This window comes from Schistocerca serialis, chromosome 3 (assembly GCF_023864345.2).
Source record: "Schistocerca serialis cubense isolate TAMUIC-IGC-003099 chromosome 3, iqSchSeri2.2, whole genome shotgun sequence".
In the NCBI taxonomy this organism is placed as follows: Eukaryota; Metazoa; Arthropoda; class Insecta; order Orthoptera; family Acrididae; genus Schistocerca; species Schistocerca serialis.
In genome coordinates, this window is record NC_064640.1 from 808,039,505 (window position 1) to 808,060,671 (window position 21,167).

Sequence of the window (21,167 nt, forward strand, 5' to 3'; positions counted from 1 at the left end):
GGAGCGTCCGCGGTGCCTTCGTCGGCCTGTGGACTCAACCGAGATGGCAGTGCAGAGTAGGGCTGCAGAGGGCAGGGGATTTCTAGAATGGAGGGAGTCATATTTCAAGGAGGTGGAGAGGGTCAATAGCGCACCTTTGAAAAATATTGCACATTTGTAGAAGGTTTTTACTGTGCTCTTTGTCAGCTAGTCTTTGTAGTCACGATAGGAAGCTGCTGAGGCCCTCTCGTTGGGATGCCAGAGGACGGTGTGTGGCTATGAACTGGGAGTTGGATTGCAGTAACGCGATCTACAGATTCTACCTCCCTTGCATTATCATTCACACGTTCTACTGATCCAACACTTATAGAATCCCCACCTTGAGCATTCTGATCCACATTCCTATCGCTCCAATTCTCCTCTAAGTCGTCCATTGATCTTAACATATAAACCTTTTTAACATAATGTATGTATCGTCGGTAGGTTTTCCGGCTTTACTTCCCGACGTGACATCGGAGAGTCGTCGCTGTCATGTCGGGCAGTAAAGCCAGAAAACCTACCGACGCTGTTAGTAGTAGTTTATCCTGTAGTGAAGTAGAAGTGGATAGTTCCTGTGAATTATTATGGGGGGAGGCTACACTCAACAACCGAGCTAGGTTAATAATTGGCTCCTTTTACCGACCTCCCGACTCAGCAGCATTAGTGGCAGTAAATCTGGAATACATTTCACATAAATTTTCTCAACATGTTATTGTCATAGGTGGAGATTTCAATTTACCAGATACAGACTGGGACACTCAGATGTTTAGGACGGGTGGTAGGGACAGAGCATCGAGTAACATTATAATGAGTGCACTATCCGAAAATTACCTCGAGCAATTGAACAGAGAACAGACTCGTGGAGATAACATCTTGGACCTACTGATAACAAACAGACCTGAACTTTTCGACTCTGTAAGCGCAGAGCAGGGAATCAGTGATCATAAGGCCGTTGCAGCATCCCTGAATATGGAAGTAAATAGGAGTATAAAAAAAGGAAGGAAGCTTTATCTGTTTAGCAAGAGTAATAGAAGGCAGATTTCAGACTATCTAACAGATCAAAACGAAAATTTCTGTTCCGACACTGACAATGTTGAGTGTTTTTGGAAAAAGTTCAAGGCAATCGTAAAATGCGTTTTAGACAGGTACGTGCCGAGTAAAACTGTGAGGGTCGGGAAAAACCCACCGTGGTTCAACAACAAAGTTAGGAAACTACTGCGAAAGCAAAGAGAGCTTCACTGCAAGTTTAAACGCAGCCAAAACCTCTCAGACAAACAGAAGCTCAGCGATGTCAAAGTTAGCATTAAGGAGGGCTATGCATGAAGTGTTCAGTGAATTCGAAAGTAAAATTTTATGTACAGACTTGATAGAAAATCCTAGGAAGTTCTGGTCTTACGTTAAATCAGTAAGTGGCTCAAAACAGCATATCCAGACACTCCAGGGTGATAATGGCATTGAAACAGAGGATGACACGCGTAAAGATGAAACACTAAACACCTTTTTCCAAAGCTATTTCACAGAGGAAGACCGCACTGCAGTTCCTTCTCTAAATCCTCGCACAAACGAAAAAATGGCTGACATCGAAGTAAGTGTCAGAGGAATAGAAAAGCAACTGGAATCACTCAACAGAGGAAAGTCCACTGGACCTGACAGGATACCAATTCGATTCTACACAGAGTACGAGAAAGAACTTGCCCCCCGTCTAACAGCCGTGTACCGCAAGTCTCTAGAGGAACGGAAGGTACCGAATGATTGGAAAAGAGCACAGGTAGTCCCAATCTTCAAGAAGGGTCGTCGAGCAGATGCGCAGAACTATAGACCTTTATCTCTGACGTCGATCTGTTGTAGAATTGTAGAACATGTTTTTTGCTCGTGTGTCATGTCGTTTCTGGAAACCCAGAATCTACTCTGTAGGAATCAACATGGATTCCAGAAACAGCGATCGTGTGAGACCCAACTCGCTTTATTTGTCATGAGACTCAGAAAATATTAGATACAGGCTCCCAGGTAGATGCCATTATCCTTGACTTCCGGAAGGCGTTCAATACAGTTCCGCACTGTCGCCTGATAAACAAAGTAAGAGCCTACGGAATATCAGACCAGCTGTGTGGATGGATTGAAGAGTTTTTAGCAAACAGAACACAGCATGTTGTTCACATTGGAGAGATGTCTACAGACATCCACAGGGAAGTGTTATGGGACCATTGCTTTTCACAATATATATAAATGACCTAGTACATAGTGTCGGAAGTTCCATGGGGCTTTTCGCGGATGATGCTGTAGTATACAGAGATGTTGCAGCATTAGAAAATTGCAGCGAAATGCACGAAGATCTGCAGCGGATAGGCACTTGGTGCAGGTAGTGGCAACTGACCCTTAACATAGACAAATGTAATGTATTGCGAATACATAGAAAGAAGGATCCTTTATTGTATGATTATATGATAGCGGAACAAACACTGGTAGCAGTTACTTCTGTAAAATATCTGGGAGTACGCGTGCAGAACGATTTGAAGTGGAATGCTCATATAAAATTAATTGTCGGTAAGGCGGGTACCAGGTTGAGATTCATTGGGAGAGTCCTTAGAAATCAACAAAGGAGGTGGCTTACAAAACACTCATTCGACCTATACTTGAGTATTGCTCATCAGTGTGGGATCCGTATCAGGTCGGGTTGGAGGAGGTAGAGAAGATCCAAAGAAGAGCGGCGCATTTCGACACAGGGTTATTTGGTAAGCGTGATAGCGTTACGGAGATGTTTAGCAAACTCAAATGGCAGACTCTGCAAGAGAGGCGCTCTGCATCGTGGTGTAGCTTGCTGTCCAAGTTTCGAGAGGATGCGTTTCTGGATGAGGTATCGAATATATTGCTTCCTCCTATTTATACCTCTCGAGGAGATCAGGAATGTAAAATCAGAGAGATATGTGCGCGCACGGAGGCTTTCCGGCAGTCGTTCTTCCCGCAAACCATACGCGACTGGAACAGGAAAGGGAGGTAATGACAGTGGCACATAAAGTGCCCTCCGTCACACACTGCTGGGTGGCATGCGGAGTATATATGTAGATGTAGATAGATTAGGAGTTTAGGTGTAGTTCTGATCCTTCTCTGTTTAAGATAATTACTCCAGTGCAGCTGGAGTTTTTTTGGTAGAGAAATGATGAATCATCTTACCGGAGCATAGGCTTAGTGGACTGGGCTGGCTTTAACTTCCATAACTACTAGTGTGTCTATGTTCTTGTTTGTGACATAGCACTGTACCACTGCTTCTCTCAGATGAAGCCATTAACATATAAAAATGTAAAGTCAGTGCCATTATTTGGGCGGTTATTTACCATTGCTGACTGATAGACGGTGTGCAAGGAAGGTTGACGAAGTGCACGGAAGGCTGTTGGGTAGGTTGGAAGACGGTTGGGGTGTAGGTAGAAAGAAGTGTCTTATATATACAGAGTGTTACAAAAAGGTATGGCCAAACTTTCAGGAAACATTCCTCACACACAAAGAAAGAAAATATTTTATGTGGACATGTGTCCGGAAACGCTTACTTTCCATGTTAGAGCTCATTTTACTACTTCTCTTCAAATCACATTAATCATGGAATGGAAACACACAGCAACGGAACGTACCAGCGTGACTTCAAACACTTTGTTACAGGAAATGTTCAAAATGTCCTCTGTTAGCGAGGATACATGCATCCACCCTCCGTCACATGGAATCCCTGATGTGCTCATGCAGCCCTGGAGAATGGCGTATTGTATCACAGCCGTCCACAATACAAGCACAAAGAGTCTCTACATTTGGTACCAGGGTTACGTAGACAAGAGCTTTCATATGCCCCCATAAATGAAAATCAAGAGGGTTGAGGTCAGGAGAGCGTGGAGGCCATGGAATTGGTGCGCCTCTACCAATCCATCGGTCAACGAATCTGTTGTTGAGAAGCGTATGAACACTTCGACTGAAATGTGCAGGAGCTCCATCGTGCATGAACCACATGTTGTGTTGTACTTGTAAAGGCACATGTTCTAGCAGCACAGGTAGAGTATCCCGTATGAAATCATGATAACGTGCTCCATTGAGCGTAGGTGGAAGAACATGGGGCCCAATCAAGACATCACCAACAATGCCTGCCCAAACGTTCACAGAAAATCTGTGTCAATGACGTGATTGCACAATTGCACGTGGATTCTAGTCAGCCCACACATGCTGATTATGAAAATTTACAATTTTATCATGTTGGAATGAAGCCTCATCCGTAAAGAGAACATTTGCACTGAAATGTGGATTGACACATTGTTGGATGAACCATTCGCAGAAGTGTACCCGTGGAGGCCAATCAGTTGCTGATAGTGCCTGTACACGCTGTACATGGTACTGAAACAACTGGTTCTCCAGTAGCACTCTCCATACAGTGACATAGTCAACGTTACCTTGGACAGCAGCAACTTCTCTGATGCTGACATTGGGGGTATCGTCAACTGCACGAAGAATTGCCTCGTCCATTGAAGGTGTCCTCGTCATTATAAGTCTTCCCCAGTCACGAGTCAAAGGCTGGAATGTTCCGTGCTTCCTAAGACGCCGATCAGTTGCTTCGAACGTCTTAATGTCGGGACACCTTCGTTCTGGAAATCTGTCTCGATACAAACGTACCGCACCACGGCTATTGCCCAGTGCTAACCCATACATCAAATGGGCATCTGCCAACTCCGCATTTGTAAACATTGCACTGACTGCAAAACCACGTTCGTGATGAACACTAACCTGTTGATGCTATGTGCTGGTGTGCTTGATGCTAGTACTGTAGAGCAATGAGTCGCATGTCAACACAAGCACCGAAGTCAACATTACCTTCCTTCAATTTGGCCAACTGGCGGTGAATCGAGGAAGTACAGCACATACTGACGAAACTAAAATCAGCTCTAACATGGAAATTAAGTGTTTCCAGTCACATGTCCACATAACGTATTTTCTTTATTTGTGTGTGAGGAATGTTTCCTGAAAGTTTGGCCGTACCTTTTTGTAACATCCTGTATATATACAGGGTGTTACAAAAAGGTACGGCCAAACTTTCAGGAAACATTCCTCACACACAAATAAAGAAAATATGTTATGTGGTCATGTGTCCGGAAACGTTTAATTTCCATGTTAGAGCTCATTTTAATTTTGTCAGTATGTGCTGTACTTCCTCGATTCACCGCCAGTTGGCCCAATTGAAGGAAGGTAATGTTGACTTCGGTGCTTGTATTGACATGCGACTCATTGCTCTACAGTACTAGCATCAAGTACATCAGTACGTAGCATCAACAGGTTGGTGTTCATCACGAACGTGGTTTTGCAGTCAGTGCAGTGGTTACAAATGCGGAGTTGGCAGATGCCCATTTGATGTATGGATTAGCACGGGGCAATAGCCGTGGCGCGGTACGTTTGTATCGAGACAGATTTCCAGAACGAAGGTGTCCCGACAGGAAGACGTTTGAAGCAATTGATCGGCGTCTTAGGAAGCACGGAACATTCCAGCCTATGACTCGCGACTGGGGAAGACCTAGAACGACGAGGACACCTGCAATGGACGAGGCAATTCTTCGTGCAGTTGACGATAACCCTAATGTCAGCGTCAGAGAAGTTGCTGCTGTACAAGGTAACGTTGACCACGTCACTGTATGGAGAGTGCTACGGGAGAACAAGTTGTCTCCGTACCATGTACAGCGTGTGCAGGCACTATCAGCAACTGATTGGCCTCCACGGGTACACTTCTGCAAATGGTTCATCCAACAATGTGTCAACCCTCATTTCAGTGCAAATGTTCTCTTTACGGATGAGGCTTCATTCCAACATGATCAAATTGTAAATTTTCACAATCAACATATGTGGACGGACGAGAATCCGCACGCAATTGTGCAATCACGTGATCAACACAGATTTTCTGTGAACGTTTGGGCAGGCATTGTTGGTGATGTCTTGATTGGGCCCCATGTTCTTCCACCTACGCTCAATGGAGCACGTTATCATGATTTCATACGGGATACTCTACCTGTGCTGCTAGAACATGTGCCTTTACAAGTACGACACAACATGTGGTTCATGCACGATGGAGCTCCTGCACATTTCAGTCGAAGTGTTCATACGCTTCTCAACAACAGATTCAGTGACCGATGGATTGGTAGAGGCAGACCAATTCCATGGCCTCCACGCTCTCCTGACCTCAACCCTTTTGACTTTCATTTATGGAGGCATTTGAAAGCTCTTGTCTACGCAACCCCGTTACCAAATGTAGAGACTCTTCGTGCTCGTATTGTGGACGGCTGTGATACAATACGCCATTCTCCAGGGCTGCATCAGCGCATCAGGGATTCCATGCGACGGAGGGTGGATGCATGTATCCTCACTAACGGAGGACATTTTGAACATTTCCTGCAACAAAGTGTTTGACGTCACGCTGATACGTTCTGTTGCTGTGTGTTTCCATTCCGTGATTAATGTGATTTGAAGAGAAGTAATAAAATGAGCTCTAACATCCTGTATATATACAGGGTGTTACAAAAAGGTACGGCCAAACTTTCAGGAAACATTCCTCACACACAAATAAAGAAAATATGTTATGTGGTCATGTGTGACATACTGTCTTTGTGTGTGAGGAATGGTTCCTGAAAGTTTGGCCGTACCTTTTTGTAACACCCTGTATATATATATATATATATATATATATATATATATATATATATATATATATATATATCTGTGTGTGTGTGTGTGTGTGTGTGTCTTTCTGCTATACAAATTAATCAGGAGTTTCAGTCTGAAAATTTGTTTGGTACCTGTTATCAGTTCCTTCTGTAAAAAAGATATTGTGGAGACCAGTTGTGATTATGTGTACATAGGTGTACACCTTAACTCTGGTATCGATAGAAGATTTAGAGAATTTGTTTGTGGGTTACTGTTACACGCAAGTTTTTAACTTTTTCTTTTTTTAGTTTCTGTTGAGTCTGGCCTTGCAAATCTCTCTCGGCAAACTAAAGAGGCAAAAAGATGCTTGACTTGGTAGTTAGCTCATTGCTCACAGTCAACAGTGCATTTGATGATGGCATGCTGGCCAATACATCTGCTGCACTGCTAAGCATCGGGTTGGAAGCACTAACAGTGGGAGCATTTGTGGGGCAGCTCAGCTACGGAGTTGGCTATTTGTTTTGACTGACAGTAGAGGTTGTGGCAGAAGGTCTTTAAGAAGGTGAGATGTGACTACACATGCTTCACAAACAAACTGAGCACTTCAGCGAGAGGCAAAATGCATTGGCGAGAGGTAACATGCTCAACCTTGCCACATTTGATACTTGTAGGACTTACTATCTGAAAAATGTGTGTGGTGGTTGGCACATCCAGGAATGGGGATGTGATGGATGAGGTCACATGCAAAAATAATCAGAATCAATCAAAATTATTGCTGCATCCATATATTTAGGGCTTGGAAGGCTGGATTGATTGGTTAGCTTGTCAATGCCATTCTATCAGGGCTGGGAAACTGGTGGAAATGTAAAAATAATGTAAGACTAAATATGAATGCTAGATGTTGAGTCTTTAGTTTTTGAGGCTGACTCGTGAGAGCTATGGTGACATTTAAGTCAGCATTTAGATAAGTACATGCACCTCAGAAGAATGGTAGGGTTCATTTAAGAGTCAAATTCAAGGTGATGGAATAGCCTGATCTCCACCCACACCTCTGGGGCACTTGTGTGTGGTACATTTGTCAGGATGTAACTTAATGCCTTTCAAATGTCAGTATAAGCCTCCAATCTGATGCCCATGCATCTCGGGCAATTGCGTGACATAAAGATGGTGGTAAATTGAAAGTCGCTCGTCCATTGTGCCAGTTTTTACTCCAAAATCAAGGTCACCTTGCCCCCCCCCCCCCCTCACTCTTATTATTATTCCAATTGTGTGAGTTTTGTCATTCGAATTCTGTATGCTGTAGTGAAGGGATCATGGAATGCCAACAGATATCAGTTACCGCCTCCAGCCAGAATAAAATCAATAAGAAGTCTCTCACATTCGAAAGTAAGTCTAAGTCCAATCATTTCTCTCATTATTGTTGAGTTGGTGCATAAGTTTGCAGCGTTTTTCCATAAGTTTAATAAACACATTGGATAGATATAAAGAACACTGTAGCCAGAAATAATACACTGAAGAGCCAAAGAAACTGCCTATTATCATGCAGGGCCCCCTGCGAGATCGCAGAAGTGTCACAACACGACATGGCATAGACTCAACTAATGTCTCAAGTAATGCTGGAGGGAATTGACACCATGAATCCTGCAGGGCTGTCCGTAAGAGTACGAGGGGGTGGAGATCTTTTCTCAACAGCACGTTGCAAGCCATCTCAGATATGCTTAATAATATTCATTTCTGGGGAGTTTGGTGGTCAGTGGAAGTGTTTAAAGTCAGAAGAGCGTTCCTGGAGCCACACTGTAGCAAGTCTGGACGTGTGTCATGTTGCATTTTTCTGCTGGAATTGCCCAAGTCAGTCGGAATGCAGAATGGATATGAATGGATGAAGGTGATCAGACAGGATGCTTATGTACATGTCACCTGTCAGAGTCATATCTAGATACATCAGAGGTCCCATATCACTCCAACTGCACATGCTCAACACCCTTACAGAGCCTCCGCCAGCCTGAACAGTCCCCTGCTGATATGCAGGGTCCGTGGATTCATGAGGTTGTCTCCATACTCCTACATGTCAATCTGCTTGATACAATTTCAAACGAGATTCGTCCGACCAGGCAAAATGTTTCCAGTCATCAACAGTCCATTGTTGGTGTTGGCAGGCCCAGGCGAGGTGTAAAGCTTTGTGTATTGGAGTCATCAAGGATACACGAGTGGGCCTTCAGCTCCAAAAGCCCAGATCGATGATGTTTCATTGAATGGTTCACACACTGACACTTGTTGATGGCCCAGCACTGAAATCTGCAGCAATTTGCGGAAGGGTTGCACCAATGTCACATTGAATGGTTCTCTTCCGTTGTTGTTGGTATCGTTCTTGCAGGATCTTTTTATGGCTGCAGCGATGTCAGAGATTTGATGTTTTACTGGATTCCTGATGTTCACAGTACACTCTTGAAATGGTCCTACAGGAAAATCCCCACTTCATCGCTTCCTCAGAGGTGCTGTGTCCCATCGCTCGTACACTGACTGTAACACCACATACAAACTCACTTAAATCTTGATAACCTGCCATCTACATCTACATCTACATCCATACTCCGCAAGCCACCTGACGGTGTGTGGCGGAGGGTACCTTGAGTACCTCTATCGGTTCTCCTTTCTATTCCAGTCTCGTAGCAGCAGTAGCCGATCTAACAACTGCACCAAACACTTGTTGTCTTATATGGGTGTTACTGACCGCAGTGCCATATTCTACCTGTTTACATATCTCTTTATTTGAATACACGTGCTTACACCAGTTTCTTTGGTGCTTCAGTGTGTATTCTCTTTCACTATTTACAACAGTCTGCCAACACTGGGGTAACTTTTCAATTCTGGAACCATAAAAATCACGTGATTCTGAGGCGAAGAACACAACAAGCCATGTTTGAAGTGCATTTTCATCTGGAAAGGTAGTTCCTTGAAGGTTGTTAGATAGACAGCAGGAAAGGTGAAAATCTGAGGGCACAAGATCAGGAGGGTAAGGTGGGTGCAGAATGACTTCCCGACCCAACTCCTGTATAGTCTTGTTGTCAGTCAGCAGAATGTGGGCGGTCGTTCTCGTGGAGTACCATGCTGTCTTCGTGGTCATTGTTCTTGATTTGTGTCTGCAAGATGTCTCAGTTGTTGACAATAAATGGCCAGCAATGGTGGTTACACTTCGGGGAAGTGATTTGTAATGCACCACACTGCCGCTGTTCCACCGGATGCATTACATCATCCTTTATGGATGCACATAGCTCTTTGTACGGGGAGTTGCTGCATTGTTTGGGCTCAATTATTCCTCTCTCTTGCTTGTGTTAGCATAAAGACATCATTTCTCGTCACCGGTAACGATACAGGATAGGAATAGTTGGTATTTTCCACAAGCCAATTGATGACGAGCAAGCAGAGATGCACATATGGCCACCCACTGATTATCGTGATTCTGACTGAGAGAATGCGGTAACAATACATCTGATTTTTAAACCTTCCCCATTTCATGCAAATGTTGCACGATGGTGGAATGTTCACAGTTCATCACAGTTTCCAGTTCACGAGGGTACACTGACATGGAGTATTGTGGATTTATGCATTTAAACGATCTTATCAAATCTCGAAATTCTTCCTGAACGTGGAGACTCACTAATGTCAAAATGATCCTCCTTTTCTTTCCGTGCTCTGTCTAATGGCATTATACCCATCCAAGGTGCAAATGTTTCTGGCTGCCTCCGCTGCTGTTACCCATCTACTGACCTCAGGCAGAAGAAAATGTCGGAAATGTTCCGATTTCTTTGCTTGGCACATCCTCCACTATCTTCAAATGACAAAATGACAATATGCAAGCTCAGATAGCAACAATGAAATACAAATAAAAAACGACAGTAGATAAACAAAACCCATAGCAACTGGAATACAAAAATGCAAAACAAAAACACTAAGAACTTATACGCCAACCTAATGTTATTCATTTATTAACCCTTTCGTTGCTACAGGTGTGGTCTCTGCATTCCGTGCCGATGCGGCTTTTGTTACGGCTGTACTGCTCACCAAATGCTTGTGTCTGTCTTCACTCGATAAAGAAGTGAATTTCTTTTTGCTATCTATCATACTTAATGCGTTGCATCAAATTAAGTAAATCATTGCATCAATTTTTAAATAATTCGCATAGGTAAAAACGCATTGCACAGTGACGGCTGCAGTATGCCATGCGTGGGCCAAGGGTGAAACTGGAACCAGAGTCTTCGACCACTAGTATCTATGGTCGAAGGCCAGAGTATAAAACAGGTGGAGCAGCCCCAGGGTTGCCACACCTGTCTGAGACCTCGTTTGAATACTCTGAGCTGAGGGTGTAGAAATGAGGTAAAAATTTTATTGAATATAATTACTTTTTATTTAGAACACAGTTACATAGAACTAGTTGTGGCAGAAGCAGTTGGTACATCATATTTTTCGGAGGATTACACGTTTTTCACCAAGTCTTTTCTCCGCTTTTAAGTATTTCTAAAACTCCACGCAAGTCAACTTGTAGTTAAACTGGAACTGTAAGACTGCCACAGTTCCTGGCAGCAGGCGATTTTTTTCATCAGTCCATTTTTTCATCAGTCCAGTGGGCCGTCATTAGTGAAAATACTCTTTCAACAGTGGCACAGTGTGAGAGAATAGAAAACAAATATTCATCTAATTTTAGCAATTGGCATTTGCGTACAGGATTTTCTGTTTCCTGAAGAAAGTAAATCCATGGAGTGTTTAGACTCCCACTCTCCGAGTCACGTTTAGTTTCTAAAAAGCTCTTCTGAAATATATGTTCCTGAAAACAATAAATTGTCCCCTGAAACCCTCACGCCATTTTAGTCATATAATGGTGTTTTCAATCGTCAGATAATATAATCCTATCAAATACGTGGTATCAATTAAAAGAAATAGTCCATTTTTCTAAGCAATCAAATGCTGTGACTCACAAAGCCATTGTCTTCTCCTCAAATTTCGAAATCGAATTAAATATTTCTTGGTTAGTTTAGTTCAAATTCATATTGGTTTGTGTGCCACTAAAATTCGGTCTTTCTTTCATTCAGGCGTTTTTGAGTGTCGATTAATATATTTCTTATTTCAATTATCGAGAGTTTATTTCCTTCACACCGAAAGAACCTGAAATTATTTTAGGTGGTCTGTCTTAGGCGTTAAAAAAACTCTTTTCATGGAACACAAAGCTTAAGAATTCTCTCAACTGCGGACATTAAGGACAGCCATCTTGTTTTTGAATGAGACAGAAGAGCCTGGTGATTGACATCAACATATAAGCAGAACTCTTTCAGCTTTTCTGTCCTTACCGTGTATATTGAAAATAATTAAATATTTTCATGACGATTATTTCAGTGTCGACAGTTAAGACTCCAGCAGCACTTAGTATTGAGGAGAGTTTGGACAGGGCAAGCAATTAATACTACATTTTATCCTAGTTCTTTAATTTGGTGAAACACATTCCGCTGGCCACGTCAATGAAACCCTCCGAAGTTGGTACTGGTACTGCCTCCACAAAAAGCGATTAATTAATCTAATGGAATTTGCAGTTGACTTAAAGTGTCGAGACGAAACCTTCCAATTGTCTCCCATGTTTCCTAACTCAGCAAATCAAACTTTAGTACCTTCTGTTGGATCCCGTAAGTTTTAGCGAAGTATTGAACGGCTAAAGGAAACATCTTTTCAGCCTTGTGGTTCGAAGCATCGGTGCCTAAGCCGGAAAATGTAACTTCTTGCAAATTGTTTTATACATTCGGACATGGAGTATGGCGCGAGAATATTTTTAACAATAGCCCTAGTTTTGGGCCTGGCTGTAGACTGCATCGTGACGACTTTGGAGTCAGAGTACATTGCAGCTTTCAGGTTTGTGATACAGTCAAGAGAACTAAAGCATTGACGCCTGACGCCTGGCCGTTGTAATTTCGACAGCAACAACGAGCGACTCTTCCTTGGTATCTTCTTCAATCATGAATGCAGAAATAAGCTTTGATGCCGATGCCACCGCAAACCTGTTTGTATGATTCTTAGTAGAAGAGCGATGCCTCATATCTGCCTTACCTTCGTGAATTGCTGAGATAAAACAGCTACAAATGTCACACAACGCTTCCTAATCCATACGTCCTTTCTTGACAAAAGACCACTCTTTTGTGTAATCATCCGAAAGGTGACAGTTTCTCTTTCCATTCTTGGTCATTTTCGTGAGCTATGATAAGATGATAAGTTAATTAGACGGTAAACAGTCGACAGTACTACTTTAGTACACTTCACGCCTTTTATATCCACAGGAAACACTTTTAACAGCGTGGCGCTGTTTGAATAGTTCCAGCACCGTACTACTGTAGAAATCTGGTGCTTTCTCGAATGATGGCACTTTCATTGTCGATACAGGATACGTAACATGGAATGCCATCTGTGAAAGGATCCTGTCGGCATAAACTAATTAACATAAATAACTGAGGCTGAATTTACAAGTTGTGCTAACAGATGGCTTTTTTCAGTACTTCAGGCAAGCTCGTAAGAGTATTTTGCAAAATCGGGACAAAATTGGGTCTTATCAGGATTTCAAAGTAGGTCCTTAGTGGTGACAGTTCCGGTATATCAGGACAGATGGCAATCCTAGCCTAGCCTCAAGTTCACACGAATAAATATGGAGGACAAAATATAGTTTAAAACATTAATTTATTGACCATACTTAATTCCTCCAATAAAGTCATTTTGGTCTGCAGTGCAGATCAAAATTAGACCTGAGTATTTTGTATTTATAGTCACTGTATACTTGCAGTTATTTTGTGCATTTATGAATCTGTATGGAACATAAAATTTCATTGAATGGCTCTATGTATTTGCACTCTACTGAACTTCTGTTTGCTATTTTTTTCTCAAGGGTGTCATCTGTTTCGTCACGCCAGATTGAAAATCCTATGTCGTCGCCTTTTACTAAATTGAAATAGCACATGTTAGCATTATTTTTCCTTGAGAAACAGTAAACAATGTCGATTTCTGCGTATAGTGGCTGTAACAAGTATAGTTTTAGTAAAAACCAGTGGAAGAATAAAACTCACATGTATAAAACAGCTTCAAACATCTGATTACTTGACAACTGAGTTAATGCGTTAAATATTTAATTTTAAGTATGTAGAAGAGAAAAAGGTTATGGAAGGTTTGAAATTATGCTTAAAATTTGTTGGGAGTCGTTAAGTGCTCTCATTACCAACTACTGGATTAATGAAATCTGGGTAATTTTCACCTCATTTGAAGCAAAAGCTAGTTTTTCACACATCTCAATGTTTACCATCATATCTCATGAACTGTACATGTTGTTCCATGCAACAATTCTGTAGTTACATTAAGTGCTTTACACTGATACAGTCTGCAACCTATGTTGCGAATAGAATTAGTAGTAAGGAACTAACAAATTAAAACATCACGTCTAACGAAATTTTGCTGAGCGGCGTTTTAAGGAAATGCTAGTTTCTCAGGCAGCTAAATCTACTTGGTATCATGTCTCCTGAACTGTCTCTCGTACAGTCATGTAAGTTTGCAGTTACATCCAGTGATATATGTAGGTACGGCCTGCAAATTGTGCTGCTAATAGAGTTAGCAATAAAGAAGTAATACAGGGTGTCCCAAAAAGAATGACCCGATTTTGACGTGTAATAATATTGAGACAAATGTCACTAGGTAACTGAAACAGCGGTAGATGTAATCGGCATGGTCTAGAGTTTCAGAAAAAATTCGCTAGATGTCGTTACGAGCGCTGACCCACAGCGTGCAGCCAGTCTCGCGCAATATGGTGTCCGCGCAACAGAAGGCGTATTGTGTTATTGAATGTAGTCGTACTCAATCAGTGATCGCAGTTCAGCGGATGTTTCATATCCGATATCGTGCTAAACCACCATCACCAAAGAACATTCAACGGTGGTATAAACAGTTTGAAGAAACAAGGTGCCTCTGTAAAGGCAGAAGTCCTGGCTGGCCACGCGTTCCTCAACGAACAGTGGAAAAAATGCGACGAGCATTTGAGCGGAGCCCCGCTAGTCTACGCGTGGTGCTAGCCGAGAAGTTGCGTTACTGCGCATGACAGTGTGGCGTGTGTTACGGTGGCGTTTACCGCTCAAATCATACCGATTACAACTGGTACCAGCTCTCTGAGATACTGACAAAGTGAAGCTAGTGGACTTTAGCAATGCTATTCTAGAGGACGTGGAAGATGACACTTTTACGTCACAGTTGATATTCAGCGATGAGGCAACTTTCCATATTAGCGGTAAGATTCATCGTCATAATGTGCGTATATGGGGGCTCGCAAATCCTCATGAAACAATTGAACACGAATGAGATTCACCAAAAGTGAATGTTCTTTGTGCTGTTTCGCAAAGCAAGTTTATGGATACTACTTTTTTGAGGAAGAAACCGTGACAGAACAATCATATCTTGCAATGCTACGGAACTGGTTATTCCCACAACTTGACTCTGACAATTTCATCTATCAGCAAGATGGAGCACCACCGCACTGGCACAACAACATGCACAGTTTCCTCAATACCAACATGTCTCAACGTTAGATAGGGCGTACAGGACTGCGAGACCAGGCTCTACACTCTTGGCCTCCTAGGTCCCCTGACTTAACACCATGTGATTTCTTCCTGTGGGGATATGTTAAACAATGTGTTTACATTCCTCCCTTACCTCGTGACATTGATGAACTAAAAACCAGAGTATCAGCTGCTGGAGCTTCAGTGACAGAAGACACATTATGCTCAGTTTCGGATGAATTCGGCTATCAGCTAGATGTCGTCCATGCAGCCAGTTAATGACATATTGAATATTTATGATGGATTTTTGTAAACGTCTGCCTTTTCTGAGTAATTTAGTATGCAATTTGTTTGTTTTAAGCCCTTCTTCCTAATAAATAATTCTGTTTAAAATCGAGTCATTCTTTTTGGGACCCCCTGTATATTAAAACGTCATGCCTGATGATGCCGTTTTAGTGCATGGGCTGTGAAAATGCAGTAAGCGATAAACGTTTTCCTGTCATCATTTTGTGGGGGTTGTCAACAAGGCAAAGTTTTGAAAAGGTTTAAAATTACGTGTGAAGTTTGCCAGAAGTCCCTGCATGCTCTCAACCTCAAATACTGGATGAATGATATCCAGGCATTTGCACGTTGCCTCGAGACAAGTACACAGTTTCTAACTGTAGTAGTTGCTTTATTGTGTTAAACTTTCAACAGAATGTTGTACATCTTAATGAGTCGATCGTGACAGCATTTAAAATTTTTGAAGTTCGTCAATAACTACGCAAAATACAGAAAATCAAATTTTTGTTGCCCCTGGAGGTTCTTTGATAGGCAACCTACAAATGGGTTTGGGGTGTGTGCCCTGGGTTAGTCATTTAGTAATATAAATATGGATAACATTTATGATGTAGAAAATAATTGCAAGAAGATTCAAAACATCATGGTGACTTTACTTGTTGCTGGCAAATGGAATGTAAACCAATAAAATTTGAGCCTGTACCAGCTGAAAATTACAGAGTAACCTTCGAAATGCATTGTAATTATGTAATAAAGCCAGTGACTGGTTCTGACTTTTTGTTGGTATTTTAAGCCTAAAGCAACAGACTCAAAACCATTCCACCTTGGACAAAAATATTTTAAAAAAAATGGCTCTGAGCACTATGGGACTTAACATCTGAGGTCATCAGTCCTCTAGAACTTAGAGCTACTTAAACCTAACTAATCTGAGGACACCACACACATCCATGCCCGAGGCAGGATTCAAACCTGCGACCATAGCAGTTGAGTGGTTCCGGACTGAAGTACCTAGAACTGCTTGGTCACAATGGCTGGCCTTTTAAAAACATTTGTGTGACAGCCAGTTTACATAAGTGACTTAATAGTCTCCATTTCTACAACATTTTCGGTTTCAGTTTATTTCTGTGGCCATAAATACAAGGGTATCTTTTGCTAACTCACTATCATCACTTCCTATGCCAACCTCTTCTAAATCTAGATAGCTTGACATTTTCTTTCTGTTCCAAACTATCAGGAGGGACGCGAAAATATGGGGATTTCGAATGGATACAACATAAACATTGCAAAAAAAAATTGTTTGCTGAGAGTGGCAGTATCGTAACTGTGTAGTCTAGGCCCGACCTATACCATTATCTGTAGGAACCATAGACCAAAACACAAAACATTGTCTGCCTAAAACTGCTACGATATAGTGTCCGCATATCACATACGCCAATACCAATGACACCCATTTCCAGACATGCCACACAACAAAAACAAACTTTGCCTCAAAACAAGCGTTTAGATTGGACATTCATTTTACTTTCGGGTGGAAAACAGAAAAATTGATACCACTGAGAAAAAAACGAAAAACTGTGTAGCACAAAACAACAACAGGTGTTTACTTACTTTTAAGATAAATTAATCCTCCTGTTGTTGTGACTGGTGGCGAAATCATCAACCATTCTTTGCAAGTCAATGATCTTTGTTACTACTGCAAGAATAAACAAATAACATAGGCGTTCATCAGACACTGAATTCCTTGAATAACTTTTTATACGTTGCATACATGAAAGAGTTCTTTCACTTGATGCAGAGGAAGCTGGAATAGTCACTGCTATTTGACTTTGTACTGCTCTGACAACTTAAGCAGTGCAAGTAAAATGATAGTCTTCACTCCAGTTTGCTGTTCATGTCCAATGAGATTTTTTAATGTCTTAATTTCCGCCTCCCACGATTCAGTATTGCATGAATAATTTTGTGCCAACGGCAGTAACATTTGTTTATACATAAAATATTCACTTTTTGGGTTTAGACAAGTGATTCCTTTAATTATTCCAAGAATCTGAAATATTGCGTCTCTCAAGTTCATTGTCTATTATACGTAAAACTTTATCAAATACTGAAGATTTGAAATCAGTTGATTGTACTGTCTTTATTCGGCAAATCACTCAATATTCCCCCCAGATGTTTTCAACTTTCGAATTCTAACAAGAGAAGAGGAATCTGCAGGAATATCAGTACCTATTTTTGTTGCCACATCCACACTTTCTTTCCATACATAAGTGAAACCTTAGTCGATTCACGCATTTGATTGAACTGATCTCTTGTAGCTTCTGCTAACTTGATAGCACCAACAATATCAGTCTTTGCCCTGAAGGAAATCAAATAGTTACTTTCACATTTCTAGCAAGCATGTGAACAGGCGTAAATGAAAAAAAATTAACTTTGCACTAAATCCTGATGCTTCTGAAGGTCGTTCTGAATTTTCTGCCTCAATGTTTAGTAGGGTTACAATAACAGCTTCAACTGTATTCTTCACAGCCAGACATGAAGCACATTGAGAGGCCCATTTAGTGTCACTTAACTCTTTTAAGTCCACTTTTCCAATCTTCATTTTTATTTTTGTGTCAATAAACATTTGATGCTCTGCTGACCCACTCATAAAAACATAAATTCCTTAAGAGATCATAATGTAATCTGTAGGTGACTTGATCCCTCAGTACGTTGCTACTGTGACAAGACTCTACTTATGGTTCATAAGATGTGTCGAACCGGGATCTATGGAGGGAGGAGCAAACCGGGGTATCGGCCCTGGGCAATTTGAGAGGGCGCCAAATTCGCATTCTTGAAGGAAAAAAATTTGTTTCACAAAACGCCTAGCATCCAGCACATATTGGTCTATCAATCATTCACATGACTTTGAAGCGCATCCCTGTTGGTTTTTTGAATGCATTCTAAGTTGATTTCTGAACGAATCATAAGTTGATTTTTGAATGCGTGCATAGTGTATGTGATGTCTCTGCCAATGGAATTCCCGTCGCATCTAGAAATAAAAAAAATTCCCGCAGACAAAAGGAGACGGGGCTATACGAGCCGACCCAAATCAACCTGAATGGCTGAATGCCAATCTGTTTTTGTTTATGCGGTTGATTGTGTGTGCAAATGATCAGTGTTGCTGTAATTATTAGTGAAATCCATAGACTCAGGCTACTAGAGTGGAAGTAAACGACTAGCAGAAATAACAAGAAAGACTGTATAATCTTCTCGGTGTATCCAAGAAAATTTAATTCTGACAGAAAACTTTTGCCAGATCGGTACACTACCAAGGGTCAGTTGTACAGTCCCCGGTTAGCAGCTGCTCAAGGTCTATTCTCGGAATAGCGCGGAAAACGCGTTGTATGAATACGCAATAACGCCTAACTGGAGAATAAACACGGGATAACTAAGCTGATGATTCTGGCAGTGTTAGTGAAGTTAACCAGAGAATAAGTTTTGACAATGACGGGAATAGTTACAGGATTAGTGATGACAAGATGTTTTGTTAGAACAAGGAAAGAAAAGAAACGGGAACATCACACAAATTATATGGAAGAATATGATGATTCCAAATTTATATAAAAATCTCGTACTACTACTTTTCGATCTCATGCTTGAGAAACTGGAGCATATAAATGAAATATGAAACTATTTCCCAACATAAAACGTTTTGCTTGCAGTAGTGTTGTGGATGCAGTCAGAACAACACTTGGTCCAAAGGAAATGGACAAGTTCATAGTAGACAAAAATGGAAAGTCCACCATCTAAAATGACGGTGCTACCATTATGAAATTACTGGATGTTGTTCATCCCAGCGGTTCTAGGCGCTACAGTCTGGAATCGCGCGACCGCTACGGTCGCAGGTTCGAATCCTGCCTCGGGCATGGGTGTGTTTGATGTCCTTAGGTTAGTTAGGTTTAAGTAGTTCTAAGTTCTAGGGGACTGATGACCTCAGAAGTTAAGTCCCATAGTGCTCAGAGCCTTTTGAACCATTTTTTTTAGTTCATCCTGCAGCAAAGACACTTGTTGACATAGCGAAGTCACAGGACGCCGAGGTAGGCGATGGAACAACAAGTGCGGTTTTGCTGGCTGGTGAATTTTTGAAACAGATTAAACCATCCGTAGAAGAAGGTGTACATCCACGAATTATAATAAAAGCTTTTCGTAAAGCTATACAACTGGCAGTTGATAAAATCAATTCCCTAGCTGTAAAGATTGACAAGAAAAATATAGCTGAACATCGTTCATTCCTAGAGACATGTGCAGCGACAACCCTAAGTTCAAAGCTAATAAGCCACCAAAAAGGATTCTTCTCAAAAATGGTCGTTGATGCTGTTTTACTTCTGGATGAGCTTTTACCGCTCAATACGATTGGGATCAAGAAGGTGAAAGGAGGTGCATTGGAAGATTCGCTGTTGGTAGCACGCGATTGCTTTCAAGAAAACATTTTCATACGCTGGTTTTGAAATGTAGCCAAAGAAGTATTCAAACCCCAAAATTGCTCTGCTTAATATTGAACTGGAGCTCAAAGCTGAAAGGGACAATGCTGAAATCAGAGTGGATAATGTACGGGAATATCAGAAGGTGGTGGACGCTGAATGGAATATATTGTATGAAAAGTTGGATTTAATACACAAAAGTGGAGCAAAGGTAAAAAGCTACCCACTCGTGATGTTGCAAAGCAGTACTTTGCTGACAGAGACATGTTTCGTGCTGGACCAGTCTCGGAAGAGGATCTGAAACATACAATGAAGGTTTGTGGAGGTTCCATAATGACAACTGCTCATGACTTGAAAGATTCAGTTCTTGGCAGCTGCGAGTATTTTGAAGAAAGACAAGTAGGTGGTGAAAGATTTAACATTTTTACTGGTTGCCCCAATGCAAAGACTTGTATAATTGTACTGAGGGGTGATGCAGAACAGTTCATGGAAGAGACTGAAAGATCCCTTCATGATGCCATTATGATAGTCCAGCGTACAATATAGAATGATTCTGTAGTTGCAAGTGGTGGTGCAATCGAGATGGAACTGAGTCGACCGTTACGTGACTACTCATGTACTATTTCTGGAAAAGAACAATTGCTGATTGGTGCTATTGCAAAGGCTCCGGAGGTTATACCTAGACAGTTGTGTGATAATGCTGGATTTGATGCAACTAACATTCTCAACAAACTGCGCCAGAAACATGCACAAGGTTATTGCTGGTATGGTGTGGACATCAACAATGAAGACATCAGTGATAACTTTGAAGCATGTGTCTGGGACCCTGCTGTTATCAAGATTAACACATTAACAGCTGCATGTGAAGCAGCTTGCCTTGTCTTATCTGTAGATGAAACCATGAAAAAAATCCTAAATCAGGTGGTGGCGATGCTCCTGCAGGCCGCGGCATGGGTTGGCCGATGTAATTTCAATCAATCATCATAAACTGACAGGATCTGTGACAATAGAGTGCCGTAGTTTTGGCGGCATTGAGAGCTACAAGCTACTGGGAGGCCGTTGTGTGGGAGAGAATTGTGGTACAACTGCAGATTCGGCCGTTTCGTGAGCTCAGGAGCGTCCGCGGTGCCTTCGTCGGCCTGTGGACTCAACCGAGATGGCAGTGCAGAGTAGGGCTGCAGAGGGCAGG

At 41.7% G+C, this 21,167-nt stretch overlaps 1 pseudogene; it reads left to right on the forward strand.

Annotated features, from left to right (window-relative positions):
- Positions 1-43: 43 nt before the first annotated feature.
- On the forward strand, positions 44-20,946 carry LOC126471239 (T-complex protein 1 subunit eta-like; annotated as a pseudogene).
- Positions 20,947-21,167: the final 221 nt, after the last annotated feature.